The sequence below is a fragment of the Pelodiscus sinensis genome, chromosome 13 (assembly GCF_052426305.1).
Source record: "Pelodiscus sinensis isolate ZL-2025 chromosome 13, ASM5242630v1, whole genome shotgun sequence".
Classification (NCBI taxonomy): domain Eukaryota; kingdom Metazoa; phylum Chordata; order Testudines; family Trionychidae; genus Pelodiscus; species Pelodiscus sinensis.
Window position 1 is genome coordinate 21,615,412 of NC_143064.1, and position 17,137 is coordinate 21,632,548.

Genomic DNA, 17,137 nt, shown 5'->3' on the forward strand with positions numbered 1-17,137 from the left:
TTTTCTCATCGGCAAAGCACAGTAGGGGGAAAGGGTTCCTAGGCACTTCGTTAGGCTTGTTTTCTTCCAATGGCAGCCAATTTGTACTAAAAGGTAGCTGGATGTTTAGCGAACGAGCTCTTTCCATGGCAGAGGGCTGGCTTTTAATGGCAAAGCACATGGTGCTCGAATATAGAGACCTGGGTCTCGGCTGGCAGGGTCCTCAGCCTCCCACCCCTGAGTAGGATGAAAGTTTAGTTCAGGGACTCGCTCCCCGGGGTCACCTGGGGCGGAGGAGAGGTCTGTGTTGAGTTGCTACAGCCGAGCCCCATCAGCGCTGCTCCCGGACCCAGACAGGCCAGCGCTGCGCGCCTGACGCGCTCCCCATGGCCCAGGGCATGAGCGGCAGCCTCCGCCCGAAGGGCGAGCTAGCCAGGTGGGGTGGGTGCTGGCCCCGGGGGCCCGTCCTCAGGCCCGCACGAACTCCCCCGCGGTCCCTGCCCGGCTATGGGCGGCGGCGAGACGGGCACAAACCTGCTGGGGAGGCAGAAGCCGGAGGGCCGGTCAGTTTCAGCAGCGGTGGCTCCCGAGAGGCAGGGTCGCTCCGCCGCGAGCGGCTCCCCCGGCTCAGCAACGCAGTCCCGGTGCCACCCGCCCGCCGGCAACGCTGCGCTTGGGAGTTGCCTCCAGGAGCCTGGGCGCGGGGGGGTTATGGGCCCTGCTCCCCCCGCCGCCGCCACCCCACCAGGAGCCGGGCTGGGGCGGAGAGCGCAGGGACGAGCTGCACAGAGCGTGGGGCTGCCCTGCGTGGGGGGGAGAGCGGGGGCATCTGCCGCCCACGGTCCTTCCTCTCGCCGCGGCTCGCGGAGCTAGAGGTGGCTCCAGCAGCGCCTCGGAGGATGCTCTGAAGCGCCTCGTGCCCTGCAGCCCCCGCAGAGACAGCCGCCGGCAGCGGGGCTGCTGCAGGAGCAGGAATGTAGCCAGAGCCCAGTCGATTCGCCTGCCCCTCCCACCCTTTCCTTTCTCTGCTCCCCCCCCCCCCCGGCCTGGCACACAAGTGGTGATTGACAAAAGTTTGGGGTGGAGTTTGATTTGGGGGGCTAGGGGGAGGGGCTGTCGCAGGGAGGCTGGAAAGTAAGCGCCTTAGGAAAACGAGCTCTTTCCACGGCAGGGACCTCAGAGCCTCCCTCCCTCTGTGCTCGGAGGAAGCATCAAAAGATCCTCTCTGCTCAAGCAAACTTCACCCTGAGCTTAAAGGGACCGCTCGCCCAGATCCTGGGACTAGTCTCCCCGCCCTTCATAAACTTGCAGGGGAGGATGTACCACAGGGCAGGATATTTCATTTCCAGAAAGAGAGAGGAGAAAAAAGATCTGACTATCCTTGGGCAGCAAGTGGCAATGGTCAAAGTTTTAACAGAAACCTATTAAATGTCTATAACATTATAAACGTACATGTATTAGCAAATGAGGTTCCCTCTATTGGGGTGTGTTAATCATACAGAATTCTATCACAGCACTAAATTTCACTAATCCATTCTATAAGGTGATTAAAATAAAATGCTCTAGCAAGGTTCCTATTGTCTAACAACTTTTATAGGCCTGCCTCATAAAGCAAAGCTTTCAGTTCTGCTCAGGTTTCTAACAGATAGAAATGTAAACCAAGCTGGCTCTGAAACTGGCTTTCCACACCCACTACCCTGCAGATCCTTGCTGGACTGATTAAGTTATTGTTTCAGAGGGGTAGCTGTGTTAGTCTGTAACTGAAAAAAACTTATTTTTTAAAAATTATTGTTTGTTGGGATTCCTCAGGCAACCTTTTTTGATATTCGTGACCTGCTCTGGTTTTCTGTGTTAGAAGGTTTCAAGGTCATGCTGAAATTCTGGTGGAACTAAATTAAACCCATGACCCCTGACATTATAAGCTTGATCAAACATTCTTGTTCATCTTGTTGTAGCCCCTTTAACTAATAAGAAGAGATCAGTGAACCCTTGATAAATGATCTGAGAAAAAGGGTGAGGTATGAAAAGACATCATGTAGGGAAACAAATTACAGCCTGTTTCCCTTTAGTTTTGTATACGGGTATTTGGGAGTCTAATACTACTTAGAGGTCACAAGTCTCTTTGGACTCCAGTAAATCCCATAAAGTTGAAAACCTAGTGCAACTTTTATTCCCTCTATTATAATACTAGACTAGATAAAACAGTAGGCATAGACTTTATGGAACAATCCTGCATTGGCAGGGGGATGGATTAGATACCTCATGGCTGTTTTCCAGCTCTATAAGTAAGTGGGACTATGTGCTAATGTGATTTTACAATTTTTAGCATAAAACCCTCCCCCTCCCCCATGTTCTGAAACTATACTTTTGGAAAAGATTTCAGACTGTGAAAACATAATCTCCCAGTTATGTCTTTCAATCTAGAGTCCAGGTGTAAATGTATTGACCTCACACACCTATTTCTGTAGGAAGAGAACTTCACTAATTATTAAAAAATCCCAGTAATGAGGTAGGAAGCCACAGCTGCAGAATGACTGCCAGCACATCTCTTGGAATGGGTGTTACAGGCAGAGGAAGAAATGTGCTTGGGGAGAAAAACAAATGCCAGGATTCTAGCAGGAAGGAACATGATAACCATAAACTGCATGTGTGGAAAGAGAATCCTACTAATTTAGGCCCTGATCCTGCAAAGACTTATCAATAGAACTATTCATATTGGATAAAGTTAAGTGTGTGCATCAATTTTTGCAAAACTGGAGCCTAAAGTTCTGAGATAAGGTTGTGCATCACCTATAGGGATGGGCCTTGGAACATTTGGTGTGGTAGAACAGCTCAGGCCTATAAGACAAATACAATATGATGGGTGAACAACTCCCCTATATGCACCCAGGTATGGGGTTTTGAGATTTCTGAGAATTTAACTCAGCGCTTCATCCAAAATTCTGTTACCTAAATCTTCCATTGACTTCAGCGAGCACTGGCCCTAACTTTCCCAGGGTATACTATTGGCGAGTTGGGAGTCAGCCAGATGTGTGGCCCCTTGCAAACCCACTGCCTTTTAATTTCAGATGATGTGGCCTTAATCTCACAAGCTAAGCAGAAACAGGCCTGCAGACCTCCATGAAATGTAGTAGAACAGGCCTCGAGTCACAAGGTTCAATGGCTAGACATTGAAGCCAGAATCATTCAAATGAAAAAAAGAATGAATTGTTCAGTGAGGGTAACACTGGGAAAGCTTCACAAGAGACACTCCATCACTTGAAGACTTTACATCAAGATTGCTTCCTTTCTGAGAAAGAGGTTCTAGGAATTCAACTGAGATTGTCAGCTTTGATTTGATGCCAGAATAACAGTCTGACGTTCCATGGTGTGTGTTACGCTGGGGCTCAGAGTAGTTAGTCATTGTGATTCCTTCTGTTCTTATTACCTCTGTGTGTGTGGCGGGAGGGGGGGAAGCATGGTGCTGTGGGAAGTGGTGTTGGTGTCAGGTTTTACTCAAAGTCAGAACTGAACCCATTTCCCTACCTGGCGTCAGGAAAAGCCATGTTGGTAGGGTTCATTCTTTCAGATATGATATTCAAGGTTTCCTGATCACCGGTGATGATTAAAGACCTCCCAGGCATTTCTTTCGAAGAGGAGGGATGACTGACATGGTGTCCTGGCTGGATTGCTGTATAATATGGTTTAGCTTATTCCTGAATTCCCATATTGCTACAGTTGGATAAGAAAGTCTTTACCATGCCAGGACTCTAAACAGTTCTTTATCAAAGCTGCCCTGTGTTCTGCCATTGAGCTAGTTGAGTCATGAGGGTGGATTAATTTACCTCTATATAATAGGTCTGTATGGTGGAATTTTCAAAAGTACCCAAAGGTGTCTGACATCCAGTTCCTATTGACTTTCAGTGGGAGGTGGGTAACTTTTTGAAGAGGCCTAACCATAACTTGTCATTTGAAAAAAGGAACACTATAGAAATTAATGTATAGTAAAAATAAAAATGTATGCTGAGCTTCTGCCTGACTCTGTCTGTAATCCCCTTTTCATGATCTGTTCTTATGGAAAAGTCCACTGGAATGTAATAGTCATTAAACTAATAGGATTTGTATAGGTATTACTCTATGGCTGTGTCTAGACTGGCAAGTTTTTCCGCAAAATCAAATGATTTTGTCTACACTGTCTACACTGGCCACTTGAATTTCCAGAAAAGCACTGACGATCTCCTGTAAAATCATCAGTGCTTTTCCAGAAATACTGTGCTGCTCCCGTTCAGGCAAAAGTCTTTTTCCGAAAGACTTTTGCGCAAAAGGGCCAGTGTAGACAGCATAGTACAGTTTTCCGCAAAAAAGCCCCGATCGCGAAAATGGCGATCGGGGCTTTTTTGCGGAAAACTGTGTCTAGATTGGCCATGGACGCTTTTCTGCAAAAAGTGCTTTTGCGGAAGTTGTACTTTTGCGGAAAAGCATCCTGCCAATCTAGATGTGCTTTTCCGAAAATGCTTTTAACGGAAAACTTTTCCGTTAAAAGCATTTTCGGAAAATCATGCCAGTGTAGACGTAGCCTATAGGTCTATATAATGTAGTAGCTGATGAGATCCTTTCAATAGGTTTTTGGAACTGTCCTGTAGTATTCTTTAGCAAGGATGGAATTTTTTATTCGGTTCTAATGGGTGGTTCAAGAAAGACTATGTCAAAATTCGTATTTTCTACTGAAGTCCCATTGTGCCCTGTATTGTGCATTGCATCTGTATTTTAGAGAGTCTGTGACCATTACATATTGCATGCTTTATGGATTGTAATACTCAGATACAGTACAAAGCACAAAGACTTCCCTTGGCGCTGGGTCCATGCAGCAGGGTGCAATTGCATTTTCTGTACTCCCCAAAGCATAAGGATTTAGTGCCCCTGGGATGCAGAATCCCATAGAGGGGAGAAGATATTGGTCAGGTATTTGCCACCTTACACACCAGCCAGCAGAACTGACTGGCTGAATATCTGACTCGCTCTGGAGTTTGGGGAGGAAGGATTTTTGCTTGAAGCAGGTTATCTCCCCATGGTCCCCCAGGGATGGGTCTTAAACCTAGAGTGATACTTCAAAGTTTTTAAAAGCTCAGAGATTTAGCCACACGACTTTCATTAAAGATAACAGCACTTGTACAACTAAGAATCTGTGAGACGGACAATTAGAGAGCCCATTTCCTCGTGTTGAGGATGCAGCTAAGATACTTAGCTACACTCAGTGATGTCTAATGTCTCAGACCTTTTGGTAATAAAATAAGAGCAAGAGAAACATGCATACATTCAGATATATTGATACACATTTTTGGAGTTTTCTTAATACCAAATATTAACTCAGTCATTTAGATGTAGAGGAATGGTTAGCCTGTGGCTAAGTCTAGGAATCTGCAAAATTATACAAGTGTGAAAGGAAGCTTTTGAATTAGTAAACTCCTATGGGTGTTTTTTTAAATAAATATGTTTCATTCCTATAACTTGAATGGAGTGTTTCTGAAAATTTATTAAATACAAAATTATTCCCCAGATTTTATACAGCTATTTTTAGCCCTGACTGAATTTTTATGGGTCTGATCGACCCTGGAATATTGGGATTCATAAAGATAACAAAAGATTGGTTGTCCATACACAAATTTTTATGAGCACTATATGGTTAAAAAAAATATTGAAGATGTAATATTATTTTGTGATTACAAAAGAAGATTGGCAATCTGGATTCTCTGTGGTGCTATTCAACCCCACCCCAACTCTGACTCCTGTGCCCCTACATCCCCAACCACCTGCCATAACACTCCTGCAACCCACCCCCAGCCCTGAGACAATCATACACCCCAGCCCTGGGGACTCCATGCGTTCCCCCCCCCCCTCCTGGGACAGCCGGGCAGCCACCACCAGCTTCCCCAGGGCTGGAGCTGCTGCCAGGGTGGGCAGCTTGCTCTGTGGCTGCACCGTGATCACTGTCATGTAAGACACAACAATACCCCAACTCTGCCTTAGTTATCCATGTGAAATCCTGGCCAGTGGAATTCCATGTAAAACATCAATAGGGTGAGGATTCTACCCCATCTTTATAATTGGTTATTAAAATATATATCTATTTAGTGTGAAGCTATTGTGTGGTGTAACAAATGAACAATTGCAAAATGCTTTAAGATTCTTGTATGAGAGGCACAACATGCAAAGTAATTTTAATAAGCACATAAACATGAACTTAAGCAGCTTCCTTGCCTTAAAGAAAAGGCATTAGTGTCTGAGATGGGAGACTGGTTAGAAATATTTCAATATCTCTAAAAATGCAAATAAGCTATATTCCAAAATCAAAAATAAAATTGCAGATTGGCTTTTTCTGAGTGATCTAAGAAATGCTCCAACAGTCATTTAATGTAAAGCAAATTGTGACATGAAAAAGAGTGCAGCAGAAATGTAGGGGTAAGTTTAAAAGTCACCACACTACAAATAATGATCTGTCAAATCATAATTGAGATCAGTTTTACACATGGAAGGTCTACAGGCCATTAGATGAAAAGAAGTGAAGAGTGAGGGATCATAGAATCATAGAATCATAGGACTGGAAGGGACCTCGAGAGGTCATCGAGTCCAGCCCCCCGCCCTCAAGGCAGGACCAAGCTCTGTCTACACCATCCCTGACAGATGTCTATCTAACCTGTTCTTAAATATCTCCAGAGAGGGAGATTCCACCACCTCCCTTGGCAATTTATTCCAATATTTGACCACCCTGACAGTTAGGAATTTTTTCCTAATGTCCAATCTAAACCTCCCTTGCTGCACTTTAAGCCCATTACTCCTTGTCCTGTCCTCAGAAACCAAGAGGAACAAATTTTCTCCTTCCTCCTTGTGACACCCTTTTAGATATTTGAAAACTGCTATCATGTCCCCCCTTAATCTTCTTTTTTCCAAACTAAACAAGCCCAGTTCATGAAGCCTGGCTTCACAGGTCATGTTCTCTAGACCTTTAATCATTCTTGTCGCTCTTCTCTGTACCCTTTCCAATTTCTCCACATTTTTCTTGAAATGTGGCGCCCAGAACTGGACACAGTACTCCAGCTGAGGCCTAACTAGTGCAGAGTAGAGCAGCAGAATGACTTCATGAGTTTTGCTTACAACACACCTGTTGATACAACCTAGAATCATATTTGCTTTTTTTGCAGCAGCATCACACTGTTGACTCATATTCAACTTGTGGTTCACTATGACCCCTAGATCCCTTTCCGCCATGCTCCTTCCTAGACAGTCGCTTCCCATCTTGTATGTATGGAACTGATTGTTCCTTCCTAAGTGGAGCACTTTGCATTTCTCTTTATTAAACTTCATCCTGTTTACCTCTGACCATTTCTCTAACTTGCTAAGGTCATTTTGAATTATGTCCCTATCCTCCAAAGAAGTTGCAACCCCACCCACTTTGGTATCATCTGCAAACTTAATAAGCGTACTCTCTATCCCAATATCTACATCATTGATGAAGATATTGAACAGTACGGGTCCCAAAACAGACCCTTGCGGAACTCCACTTGTTATCCCTTTCCAGCAGGATTTAGCACCGTTAACAACAACTCTCTGACTATGGTTATCCAGCCAATTATGCACCCACCTTATCGTGGCCCTATCTAAGTTATATTTGCCTAGTTTATCAATAAGAATATCATGCGAGACCGTATCAAATGCCTTACTAAAGTCTAGGTATATGACATCCATCGCTTCTCCCTTATCCACAAGGCTCATTATCCTATCAAAGAAAGCTATCAGATTAGTTTGGCATGACTTGTTCTTCACAAACCCATGCTGGCTATTCCCTATCACTTTATTACCTTCCAAGTGTTTGCATATGATTTCCTTAATTACCTGCTCCATTATCTTCCCTGGGACAGACGTTAAACTGACCAGTCTGTAGTTTCCTGGGTTGTTCTTATTCCCCTTTTTATAGATGGGCACAATATTTGCCCTTTTCCAGTCTTCTGGAATCTCCCCTGTCTGCCATGATTTTTCAAAGATCATAGCTAAAGGCTCAGATACCTCCTCTATCAGCTCCTTGAGTATCCTGGGATGCATTTCATCAGGACCTGGTGACTTGCTGACATCTAACTTTCCTAAGTGATTTTTAACTTGTTCTTTGTGTATCCTATCTTCTAAACTTACCCTCTCTCTGCTTGTATTCACTACGTTAGGCACACCTCCAGGCTTCTCAGTGAAGACCGAAACAAAGAAGTCATTGAGCATCTCCACCATTTCCAAGTTTCCTGTTACTGCTTCTCCCTCCTCACTGAGCAGTGGGCCTACCCTGTCCTTGGTCTTCCTCTTGCTTCTAATGTATTTATAAAAGGTCTTCTTGTTTCCCTTTATGCCTGTAGCTAGTTTGATCTCATTTTGTGCCTTTGCCTTTCTAATCTTGCCCCTGCATTCCCGTGTTGGATGCCATCGTGGATATGAATTGATCTCAAATTTGGATACATCTACACAGCAACATTATTTTGAAATAACTAGTGTTATTTCAAAATAACTTTGTCCGCATCTACACAGCAGGCAGTTATTTCAAAATAATGTCAAAATACTGTCAAGCTGGAGGACTTCCTACTCCACTCCTGTAACCTTCATTGTATGGGTAAGGTAAGTCAGACAAAGATTGGTTTGTTTCAAAATAAGTGCTGTGTAGACGCTCTCAGTTTCAAAATAATCTATTTTTAAATAAGCTACACCATTGACATAGCTCAGTTTGTGTAGCTTATTTCGAATTAAACCCTGCTGTGTAGACACATCCAAAGTGTTCATCTGCATCTGTTCTCTAATCTATTCTATTTGGGCACATCTTACACTAAAGGACAAAGCTGAATTAAGATATGCAACTTCAGCTATGTTAATTGAGTAGCTGAAGACAAAGAACCTTGACTTGGCTTTTGGCACTGTCTATACTACAGGAAAGTGATAGAGATGCAGCTGTGATAGTTGGGTCTAGCTGAAACAAAAGTCAGGACTATGCAGCACTTACAGGAAATCTGTCATGACCATGAGTGTTAGCCAGCAACCTGGGGACTAAGAGGTTAACTATGTCCCTTACCTAACCAGATAGCTGGCAGCCAATAAAAATGCAGATAAGGATTTCAAACTGGGACAAAGGAATCTGGGCAGTTCTCTCCAGCTACTGCGGGGGACAGACAATATATCTCCCTCCAAGAAAAGACTCTTCATTATCTGTAAGTAGGATAAAGTTTAATAAATCCATTAGGTTTTATTGTTTTATGGGTTGAGAATGGGAATCTGGTGTCTGTGCATTTAAAAATGGGTTTTCCTCTACTTTGTATCTAAGTTTTGGCCCATGGTGGAATCCCCCCATGGGTATATTAATTAGTGACTTTTCCATTTCGTCATTATCTTTGCAACAGGAATATTGTGGTGATATTAAAAGTTCTTTCTCTTTTCTTTTTATTAACCGGGTATTGGTAAATTTTTGTGCCCCGGTTTTACTTTTGGGGCTTAGATTTCCCAAGTGGTCTCTCCCTGGTTTCTTTATTATTACTTGGGTGATGGTAGCAGATTTTTTATCCCCAAATTCTGGGATTTTAAGATTTTTGGGGGAAGCTTTATACCAAAGCCTGGAAAGATAAGGTTTCGGGGTACTTTTGCAGGCCTCCACTTCTGCATTTATTGTGCCAGAGTGGGGAATCAGCCTTGACAAAGTCAAAGGGTGAACACTCTCCCTCTAACTTCCCTTACTCCTCGTGAAACCAACCTCAGTTCAAATTAGCTGTCTTAACTAGACCCGCTAATTTGAACCCTAGAAGATTGAGAGCAGCAGCGTTGATCTTGTCTGTAGTGTAGATATACCCTTTATAACATTGATAAGGTGCCCATCAACACAGTATCTTGGGCATGATTATGGACCTAAACAGGGCCAACCCACAACATTTTGGCGCCTGAGGCGGGGAGCTCAAATGATGCCCCCATTCCCCCTTGCTTGGGCCAAAACTTTGAAAGGTTTCAATTCTGCCTTCTTCCTGTTCTACTCCTTTCATGGTACTGCTCTGCTACCTACCCCAATAAAGGAGAACTAACAACTTAAAATGCCTTGTTCAAAAACTGTGAACTAGTGACGCCTCCTCACAGTCTGGCACTTGAGGTGGCTGCCTCAGTTCTCTTCATGATAGGGCCAGCCCTGGACCTAACTATACAACCTTTTCCCATGAAAATAATCCCATATGTTGTCAATGGAACAACTTGTATGAGTAAGGCCTTCTCAGGTGAGACAAGAGCTGCATATACAGTATGCTGAAGAGTCAAGTGAGCATCAGCAATATACAGTCCATGCAAGGCAAAATGCTGATGAGGGCTTTTGCAATGATATAACCAAGATGAGTAAAGAATTTTAGCTAGAATTTCCAAAAGTGCCTAACAGAGTTAGGTATCTTGTTTACATAGAAGTTCTGTTACTATAAGGTTTGATCCTGGGGACAAATTTGGAATGTCTTGCTTTTTCTCCTCTCAACTTCAGGTCCTTTTTTTTTTTTGAGATCAAATGGTTGCCTTTGTACCTGGTTTAATTCTGGACAAGATGTATCTTACCACATCTTACTTTCTGACCGAAACCTTTCATCTCTAATTTATCTTTTTTGTTTTTTCATCCACTGAACTTACTTCCTAGTAATGTCACAATGTTGACTTCTTGTTTCTCTCTAATAATAATAATAATAATAATAATAATAAATCATAAATATTTTTCATTATTTGTTGAATGATATTGGATGTTAGGTGACTAAATCTTAGGCTACTTGAAAATGCTGGTCTGAATCTCAAGTGGACGTCATATGAGGAATGTTTGAATGAGTTAAAATAGACATTTCCAATTCAGAGTATGTGATTCTGTTTTAAATTTAAATTCTGGAATGAGGTTGTATACTGATTCTTTTCAATGCCTCTGTCATCTGACTGAACACAGCACTCTCCTGTGAACTTCAGTACAAGTTCTTCTTTAACATTGAAATGATGGATTAGAGACTCAGGTGCAGTAAATCACTTAAGTGAACTACAGCAACGTTCATGAGGTGAGGCTCTAGCCAGATATCTGAATAGCAGTGTGGTAGGCTCTGAGTGCCTCCTTGCTTTGGTGCAGGATGTTTTGTGTGTCTTTGACTCCAGCACCTCCTGCTACACACATGCCTCTGGTCTACTGTGCCCCAGTCCTCTGGCTAAGTCACCCAAGTTTCAACCCCTTCTGGGGTATTGTAAACAAGTTCAAATGAAACTGAACAGTTATCATCCTTCCCTCTTGGGCTACTGAAGTCTTTTCCTCTTTACTTGCACACTGTATCCTAGAACTTGTTTAGCAGGAGCCTACATTATCCCTACACATAGTGCCTGGTGGGCAGAGGCAACCCATGCCTGTAGGAGTGTGTGGGGACATTTGCCTTCAAGCAATTAGAATCAACGGGGCGGGGGGAGGGGGGGAAGAGAGGGGGAGAACAAGTCACCTCTGCTAATAGGTCTAGAACCCAGGCCTTTGGACCTCTCAGGAAGCATAGAGCCCCAGGCTTCCACCCAGCTCATGCTGCATGTCCACTGACCCACTGTGAACAAGATTATAGGAAGTTCCACCTCAAGTGTTTGACAGGCAGCAGTCCCATGGCTGCCGATTGGCTCCCTGTGCCATATAAACCAAAGGGACATTCCAGAAAGTGTTCAGGCAGCAGAGGTGATTGTTTGTGTTCCAGAACACTTGGCTTTTTTGGACTTTACTTCCTGTTTTGGATTCTGACCCTTGGTCCTGGCCCTGGCCTGGAAGGGTACGTCTACACAGCAGCATTATTTCTGAATAACTGACATAATTTCTAAATACAAAAAATGTGTGTCTACACAGCAAGCCATTCTTTTGAAATAATGTCGAGATGGAGGACTTCTTATTCCAACTCCTGTAACCCTCATTTCATGAGGAGTAAGGGAATTTCATGAGGAGTAAGGGAAGTTGAAGGAAGAGTGTTCTACCTTTGACTTCCTGCTGTGTAGACAGCACCAAAAGCTATTTCGACTTCAGCTATGCAATTGTCGTAGCTGAAGTTGTGTAGCTTAATTCAACTTTAGCTCTGCTATGTAGATGTACCCAAACTGACTATGAACTTCTTAGCTTCTCCTAGTGTCAGGTTTGGCCCTGCTTTGATCCTTGGTCCTGACTGCCCTGGTTAGGATCCTGACCTTGTAACAGGCAGTTTCAGTAGTCTCTATGTACCACAATCCTGGGCTTCTCTCAGCTAAAGACCTTTTCTCCCTCAAAGGAGTACCTTCAATTTACAGTACTTGTTGTTTAACTTGTGTCCTCTGGCTGTGGGCCAATTACTCCTCACCTCCCCAGGTTCAAAACATGATTAACAGCTAGGTTCCCTTGGCTAGCCTTGAAGGTTAAGTGTTTCTAGAACTATGCAATGCTATAGAACTAATTGTTGATTTAGTGTCTCTCTGCAGCCAGCTTTCTAAAGCAGAACTGAGTTAGTAAGGACCGAATAAGGCTTCAAACCTCAACTTAAATATGCTTTTATAAGAGCATAATCAATGTTGCTGATCCAGCCTCTCTGAGCTGAAGATGACAACACCTCACCTTTAGGTAACTCTTGCACAAAAACTTGCTGGTGTGAGAGAGCTTTTGAAAGTGCCAAAAGGTGACTTCTCTAAGGAAAACAAAATTAAATGTATGCTAACATGGGTCAGGATCTGCTAGATGCTGAACATGGATACCAGTGGGACTTGCCCATCACAGGCTCATCTTTTCTTTCACTTTAATGACAATATAATGTGTTTACTGTGGAACAAAACCTGAGACACCAGACATGCTACTCACCGGCTTAAAGTGCCACCAGTCTTTCTGATTTTGAAAATGCCCATGTTGTAAAAACCATTGCAATTTTCTTCATGGTCTGTTTTATTCTGGTAGCTAATGTTGCTCTGAAAGAGCTAATTTGGGGCCAATGTATGGAACCACTAGCACCAAGCCTCTTTGCCCTTCCAGTAGTCCTGTGCCCTGGTTTCTAAGGCAGCTAGCTTTGAACTTCTGCTTAGCTGAAACCTGTGAACCTAGCAGGCAAACAGAGCTGCTGAAATGGCAATGTTTTTAGACCATTCTCAAAAAGTGTCACTGAACTTTTAGCTGAAGTAAATTGTGTGGAAATCTCCAAGGGGAAACTGGTGAAATTAGAGGCACCCCATTTCAGAACAACTATTTACATTTAATAGAGTTTAAAATAAATGAGCTTTTTTTCACCATAAAAATAAGATATGTGGAAAAAATAAATAGCAAAGGACATGGTCCCTGGTGGAGTGGTTTTTTCAGTATTAATAGAATCTAGCACAACAAAAGTTTCTTTTATTCTTTCTATCCCAGCTCCTTCCTTGCAAGATCCTGTGTGAACATGCAGTAGTTTCCAAACTCAAGGAAATTATCAGGCCTGGACCAGTGCCAGTACAAACCAATTTATTGGGGTCCAGCAATTAACTAAAATCTAGAAACCTTGATTAATTGTGGCACTGCTCAGCAGGGAATGTTCAGGAGGAGAAAATCAGGACTAAACTTCATGCAGTGTCTCTCTTCCACATACCAATTTGCACTTTATGTGCTAAAAATTTCCCTTTATGTAATAATCACTTAGTAGAGCCTACATATCTTGTGTGTAATAGTCTCATCATAGCTTGTATCCAGATAATTGTGTTGTCATTGAATTAATGTCTTTTTTAACCCACACAGTGTGCTGCATTCTTTACAAACTTTGCTTGCTAACTGTTTCTCTGGAGAGTCTTTCTGGTCAACTAGCACCGCACTATTTCTCTCTGTCCTGAAATTTTTTGCAGGGAAGACAAAAGGGTTGGTAGTTGGTCAGGTTTTGCTAGGTTAGATAAACAGGAAACTGCATACACTAAAAACAAACTTATCAAAGCAAATGTGTTGGTCGGAGTCTACACAGACAGGAAGGTGTCCAAACAATTGGTCCATTTAGAAATCTTCTGTACAGCATAGGAAGCAATTGTAAGGTGCAAATGAGGTGTTAATTGATTTGATTATGATGGCATCAGCAAATGTTGTCTATATCATTGTCATAACATCTTAACTGAGAAACAGAGCTCTCAAAATGAGATTTGTATTTACTTTTTAGTAAATAAATTACTTTAAACAGTGCAGGCACCCAGGAAATAAATATTTAGATTCCTATTCAACTGCATTATATATCAACTTATGTATAATAGAACACACTGAATTAAGCTATTCCCTGATGTGCCTTTTAAATTAAGACTCCAATGGCTAATGGAGAAAAAATTGTCCAAGGATATAAAAAATTGTCAAAAAGTAGTTCTTAAAAAAAACACCTGCATACAGTATGTTTTTAGCCTTCCAACAGTATTTTGCATCCTATTCCATATCCAACTGCTACATTTTCACATGCTCATGTTTAAATAATGCAGTACAGACTCTACTAAATCAAAGGGGATAACTGAGCCAATGCACACAGCATCCAGGCAAGTCATATGATCAGGTTGGAATAGTGATCTGGGGCATCCACTGAAGCTGGGAGGATTGTCTCCTCCAGTTTCAGTGCATATATTGGGGATTGAATGGAGGGTTTTTTAAAGAGAACTTGCAGTGTAGATGGGTTTGCTGAAGGTCATCGAACTGAATCTACAGCCCTTCACAAAGGGTGCCAGAAATGGCTGAGTTGCTAATGTTTAGCTGCAACTGCCCAGCAGGCGTTCTCTGCGGGGCCGAATACAGCCAATTATGTTATTTTTCTAAATATTAGTGACTCAGCTGTCTCTGCTTGTGAAGAGTTGCCAGGGTCACAGAGGCAAGCAGACATCTCCTCCTGCTCCCCCCAGTTTTAGTGGGTGGATGGGTGAATGGAGAGGTTTTTAAATATCACCCTGAAATAAAGAGGAGAGGTGGGGGTTGCTGCATCATATTCATTCGAGCTGTTCCTGGTCTCCAAAATGTCTGCAAGTTACGACACTATGGCTTTTGGATTCCACACACCAGATCTCAGTGGGCTAGACTATGCCACCCTTACTCCCAGGGGGGAGTACATGTGCTCACCGGTAGCCTTGAAATGGCATGAATAAGGATTGCACAGTGTAGCCCAGTAGGAGCTAGCAAACCATTCTCTGTCAATGGATAGCTCAAAAATACCCTGCCTGAAAAGTTATTGGTTTAGTAGCATCACAGGTCAGGTTTTCACTCTGATTTTTCTTGGTCAGCTTGCTGGTTATGAAAGTGAGGAATAAAGAGCAGTGGTTGAAGCAGACAGTGCATAAGCAAGTTTTGGAAAAGATTCACTACACATCTGTCGGGACGCTTCAGTCCCCTGTTATTCCAGCCCTGAGCCCTGCACACAGCTTTGCCAAATCTCTGTCCTCCTAACCTGCAGCATCCCTTCAATGGCAGTCCCTCATGCAGTTCTGTTAACACCCCTCAGTCCTGATCTGCAGCACCCAGCCTGCAGCTGGAGGGAGAGAATCCGCAGGGTCTGGCAAATGGGTAGTGCTTATTTCCCTTTGTATTTCTGCTAAATTTTTGCTGGCTTTAGGATAACTATGTGAAGGTGGCCAAGCCCTAGTGATTCTGATTCCATTAGAAAAATCTTAATCCAGAGCCTTTTGTGTTTAATACCAATAAGCACCATTCTCTTTTAAATAGCTTCAGGCCAGCACTCCGACTGCGGTGAGCATGAGTTTAGCCATTTTCCAGCAGTCTGGGAAGGCTCCTCCTGCAAAGTGTGGTACTCTTCTCCCTCTGGGGCCTTCTCCTTTCTGGGCTGGGAAACCCCACACTAGGTCTCTGGTGAGCCCTCCTGTTCCCCTTCCATCTTACTGAAGCATATATTATGCTTTGGATATGGTTTGCTGGTTCCAGTGTTTTGCAGGGAACTAACCCCAAAAGCAGGAATCAGGACCTATGGGGTTTTTTCCTCTATTGTCCTTTATTCATGGTATGGCTCCGGCAAGCTAGGCTATGTCTACACAGCAGTGTTATTTTGGAATAATGGATGTTATTCCAAAATAACATAGTCCACGTCTACACATAAGCAGTTATTTTGACATAATGTCAAAATAATGTTGAGCTGGAGGACTTCTTACTCCGACTCCTGTAACCCTCATTGTAGGAAGAGTAAGGGAAGTCAGAGGAAGAGTCCTCTATTTTGAAATAAGTGCTGTGTAGACGTTCCTAAATTTGAAATAAGCTATTTCGACTTAAGCTACACAATTAGCATAGCTCAAGTTGCGTAGCTTATTTCGAGTTTAGCCCTGCTGTGTAGACATTCCCTTAATGCTCAATGAAGATTAGATACCAGGGAGGTGAGTACCTTAGAATTGCTATAGCTGAATTAAGGCCTGCATGGAGGGTGTAAATGCTGCTCACACATTGTTGGTGTTGGGGTGACCTTTGCCCCCAGGCAATGTGAGGAGAAATTAAAAAGACTGGGACTTTTATCTTACAGGGAAATTATGGCAACATGATATTAATCTGGCAACTTCAAAGCTGCTCTCCATCCTTTCATGTGGAAATCACAGCTCTTACTAGGATTATTTGAAAATATAGTTTCTCTTGGTTTCTTATTTCCTCAGTCTTGAATGTAGACTCCCGATCCTAATCCAGCTCTGGTTATGACTTGAGTACTGGCCATCAACTGAATGACTGTTTCACAATAAGATTGGACCTTGCTTTTGTAACTTCAGACTAATTTGGTGATGCTGATATTGTAGATCTTAATTAAAATGTCAAACATTTTATGCCTTGGGAAGTGGACATGCAGAAACTATTCTTATATGACTAGCTAGCCAAACCATTCCCTGTGTCTGACTGAATTCAGAGAATCGCACCAGAGTGGAACATGACCCTCCCTTTGTCCTTTTCCATTTAACATTCACTCCCACATTTCTGCACCTGTCTCACTCCACACTCCACACAATCACAAAGACTCATCAATGAGTGGCTGGTAATTCAGGATCCACATTAGTTGAGTCCCATACCACTCATTAGTTGAAGCAGCCAAATAGGCTGATATGTGTGTGGCTCTGTAGTTAATTATAGGCCAGTGTTAGATGGCACAGTGGTAAGAATATCTGTTCAGACACGGCTACAGACTCCACTGCCACTGTGTCTGGAGAGGTG

General features: G+C 43.0%; 1 protein-coding gene across 2 annotated transcripts in view; it reads right to left on the reverse strand.

Moving 5' to 3' along the window:
• CHRDL1 (chordin like 1) overlaps positions 1-1,004 on the reverse strand; it is a 67,871-nt gene extending 66,867 nt beyond the window's left edge. Inside the window, exon 1 of one of the 2 annotated variants that reach the window (XM_006136208.5) lies at positions 514-1,004. The gene's annotated coding sequence lies outside the window, so the exon portion shown is untranslated. The remainder of the gene's footprint in view (positions 1-513) is intronic. The other variant, XM_006136207.5, reaches the window with a different exon arrangement.
• Between the last annotated feature and the right edge of the window lie 16,133 nt (positions 1,005-17,137).